This window comes from Nematolebias whitei, chromosome 15 (genome assembly GCF_014905685.2).
Source record: "Nematolebias whitei isolate Nwh7 chromosome 15, NemWhi1, whole genome shotgun sequence".
Classification (NCBI taxonomy): Eukaryota; Metazoa; Chordata; class Actinopteri; order Cyprinodontiformes; family Rivulidae; genus Nematolebias; species Nematolebias whitei.
The window spans coordinates 41,444,010-41,448,574 of record NC_056512.1 but is presented as its reverse complement, the minus strand read 5'-3'; positions in this window follow the sequence as shown (position 1 = coordinate 41,448,574).

Below are 4,565 nucleotides of genomic sequence, written 5' to 3'. Positions count from 1 at the left end.
AAAAAAAAAAAAACAGCTGAAAAGTAGCTAAAAAGGCAGAAAGAAGCTTAAATTACCAGAAGGAAATGAAGAGAACACATTTATGCTCAATTAGGCTGAAAAACGTTAAAATTGTTACAAATAAATGTGGACTTAGTTGAAAAAGATATAATTAGCATATAAACAGCTAAATAGTAGCTAAAATAGCAGAAAAAGTTGAAACTTGCATGAATAAGCTGAAAGGAGCAGAAAGAAGTTAGCGGTACAAAAATGTAGTTTTTGTAGTTGTAGAATCTGAAAGCAGCACTAAACAGCTGAAAGTAGCTGAAAAAAGTTTAAATTTTACACAAAGCAGCTGAAGCAGAACAAAATGTGAACGGAGCAGTAAAAGGTTGTAAACACATCTAAAGAGCTGAAGGATGTAGAATGAGCTCAATTCATTTTCTATTAGAAAAAAAAAAAAACAGCAGAAAAGGCTAAATATTTCAAAAAGCTAAAGCTGCACCTATGTCCTGAACGAGCCGAACGTTAAATCGGATCCACGCAGCCGTCGGTGTTTAAACATCCCAACCTGCTGGTGTTGGGAAACAAAACAAAAAGAAATGAATGCAACTGTTAAAGAATTCTTTGTTGCACCTTTATAACGCTTAAAACCACAGCTGAAGCTAACGACAACCTTCTTCTTCATCTTCACCATCAGTCTGGCTCTTTTGCTGTTCTCAGATCAGCTGTGCAGGACTTGAGCAGTTTCCACCAGAGGTTTTCAGTCCGGACCAGTTGTCCACCGTGTCACTGACACGTCTTTGTGTCGTTTAGCGTCGTCGTCTTATGAGCGTCCACCTCATCCACACCCATTTCCTGTTTTTAAGACATTTGTACATTTTAAGCTTCTTTACAGCCTTTTGTTTGTTTTGGTGCAGATTTTAGGCCCGGCTGACGGCGAACAGCCACCGTCTTACAGCGCTCTGACATTTGACCTTGAAGCGGTTTCATCACCCTCTCCTTCGTTTCAGTGTTGAGCCGTGGTTCACGTCCGTCCGCTCTTTTTACCTGAAGCCGTTTAGCTGATTTAATCCGATGCAGATGTTTGTTTTAGACCTGCAGATTACAGTGATTCCAGACTTTTGGTTGTCAGTCGCTGGATTTACGTTGTTGTCTGAACGTTTATGAAGCTTTCACTCTATCGCGATCCTTTTTTCTCCCCGTACGTTTTTCAGCGTCTTTCTGGTCCGGCAGTTTTGAAGCTATTTCAACAACTCAAACATCAAAACATTCGGCTCTTTCAGGACAATCCTGCTCCGACTCTTGGTATTGGTGCAGCTTTAGCTTTTTGAAATATTTAGCCTTTTGTCTCATAAAAAAATGAACTGAGCTCATTTTCCATCCTTCAGATCTTTAGATGTGTTTACAACCTTTTACTGCTCCTTTCACGTTTTGTTCTGCTTCAGCTTCTTTCGGCTCCCATGTGCAAGTTTAAACTTTTTTCAGCTACTTTCAGCTATTTTTTTCAGCTGTTTTGTGCTCCTTTCAGATTTTTTCTGAGAACTACAACATTTTTGTGCTTCTTCTAACTTCTTTCTGCTCGTTTCAGCTTGTTATGCTCCGTTTAGCTTATTTCTGAAAGTTTCAGCTTTTTCCTTCAGTTTTTATGCTAATTTTAGCTTTTTCAGCTAATTCCACATTTGTTGCACTCATTTAAACTTTTTTCAGTCTAATTCAGCAAAAAAGTGCTTCGCTCTGGCAATTTAAGCTTCTTTCTGGTTTTATAGCTACTTTTCAGCTGTTTGCTAATTTCAGCTTTTTCCAGATCATTTTCACTTTTTTGTGCTCATTTCTGCTTCTTTAAGACTAACTGGACAAACACGTTCCTTCTTCTGCTAATCTGAGCTTGCTCTACCTGTTCAGCTACATTTGTAGCATTTTTTAGCTAATTTCAGCTGTTTTCAGATAAATTCAATGTTTTGTGGTCATTTCTGCTGCTTTCAGCTTAATTAACTTATGTCTTCAAATTTCACCATGTTATGCTCCTTTCAGTTTATTTCTGCTGGTTTGTTATTTCAGCTACTATTTAGCTGTTTTATGCTATTTTTAGCTTTTTCAGCTAATTCCACATTTTTAAGCTAACTTCAGCTCTTTCCACTTCCTTCTGGTAGTTTAAGCTTCTTTCTGCATTTTCAGCTATTTATTTTGCTAATTTTAGCTCCTTTTTTTAAGCTAATTTCATAATTTTTGTGCTAATTTCTGCTTATTTAAACCCATTTCACCAGATATGTGTTCTTTCTGCTTTATTCTGCTAATTTAGGCTTGTTCTTTCTTTTCAGCTAAAAATCAGCATGTTTTTAGCTCATTTCAGCTGTTCTTCAGCAGTAAGCGTTCACACTGCATTTTCTCAGGGATTTCTCCAGTTCAGAGCTGAATGTTCTCCAACAGGATGGTCAGTGGTTTGTCCGAGGAGCACGCTGCGGACTGGGACGTCTACCTTCCTGCCAAAGTCTTCAGTTTGTGCTTCAAGGAGCATCCGGAGACGAAGGAGAGGCCTTTTTCGGTGCTGTGGTGTTCGGGCCGGGAGACGGTTTGGTCCCCCAGAGAGCTGAGCGTAAGTTTTACTTTTACTTTGTACTCTCAGTTTGTTCATACATTTGTTTTATTTTCACTTTTCTGTTTTTCAGTCTGCCAACGCCAAGATCCAAGAGAGCGCTTTGGTCATTAGATAAACCTTCACGAGAAAAGTTTTTTTGTTGTTGTTTTTTATATATATGTTCAGCACCGTTGAAGTCCTTTATTGAAGTACTTTACAGTAAGTACACATTGCTATCTCCAGGTGTTTTGAATCGGACCAAACTGGACCCGTTCAGAACCAGACGAGGATTTTTTCTTGTCGACGCTGTGATTTACTGAACAGAACCTGCGGATTAAACCGTCATCCAGAGGAGCTGAACGTGTTGAAAATGTGTTCTGAACTTGTTATCGAAGATTTTCACTCGTTACCATTTCAGATTTGTGTTTTTTTTACTTTATGTTTTGTGTCTCACCATTATTATTTGTTATTTGTGGAGTCACACTCCACCTGCAGTACTCAATAAATACTTCTTGTGTTCGAGTTACTGTGTACAGTGAAAATCAGTTCATGAATAAAACTCTGGTCCACAGAATGTAAAACGTGTACGTATTTAATAAACATACTTTATACTTCAGTATAAAACACATTAGTCTTGATCTAATAAGGATGCAACACCGTGTATATACACCTGGGTATACAACGTGTACCCACATGGTAATGACCTGGTAACCAGTACTTGCATTACTCATTGTACCTACAAGGTATGCATAGGTTACATAGTATCAGTACGTACCCAGCAATGTACTCTGTACCAGGCACAGACAGGCAACTACTTACTAAGTATTTACTGGGTACCTATAGGGTAAATTCTTATTTATTGAGTACTTGCTGTGTATCAGGTACAAACCCAGTATCTACTGGTTATGTACATTGTACAGTATCTCAGAGTACATACCTCCAGTGGTGCAGCTGCCCAGGGCGTCACGAACAGGGAGGGGGATTATCTCGTGTCCCTTGCCGGGCAGGGATTCATCTAACCACTAAGTAAATCACACCATTGATTGCTCCCACACAAAGTACATCATATTCATAATATTGAGAATATAACTAATAGTTCACAGCTTATTTGTTTGAAATCACTGAGAAAATAATACAAAAAAGAATCTGCACACCAAGGAAGGCGAGTTAGTTTAGGCCCAAGATTTGACTCATGTTTATGGGGGGGGGGGGGCACATGGAAGATGGACCAGGTCAGGTCAAAGCCATCGGTTGAAAAAAAGAAAAGAAGAAGAAGAGGAGGAGAAACGACCAAAAGATAAAGGTGTGCAGCTGCGTCAGCTCTTGGGACTACTGCATGGTAGCATTTTAACAGTACAGCAGGATGAATTTGTATTTCACGGTGGTAATATAAGCTAAAATGCACATGGTATATATTGCACATAACTCGTATACTAGTACTACAGAGGTTGTGTGACAGGTTATTGATTTTGAATTATGATGGTATGGTAGATGCTGTATCATACACGATACAGCAGCAATAAACATATTAGCTGTCACTATAGCAGGCTAAATGACTAAATAATATATAATCTAAATATCTATAATCTATAAATAATGACTAAAGGCAATGATCTTGTGATGCACTTGAACTGTGTTAAATATCCATTAAGAGGAAGAGGTGCTGATTTGTCTCCTGAACATTTTACAAACTGGACACGTTTGTGTTGTCTTAGTCATTAGCCGTTGTCAGTATGACCGTACATCAATCCATTGCAGTATATTTTACCTGCTTCTTCCTTCACATTACTTGGTAAAGTTATAATTACTCAGTTTTACATTAGGATACGTTTTATAACCTAAATAACTACTGTTGTGGAGCCTCAGGAAGAGGAACAGATGTGTCTCCACACTGATCCTGGAGGATGAAGAGCCATTTGCCTCTACCGCCCCCCAGCAGGAATCTTCAGGTGTGTGTTCAGGTGTGTGTGTGTGTGTGTGTGTGTGTGTGTGTGTGTGTGTGTGTGTG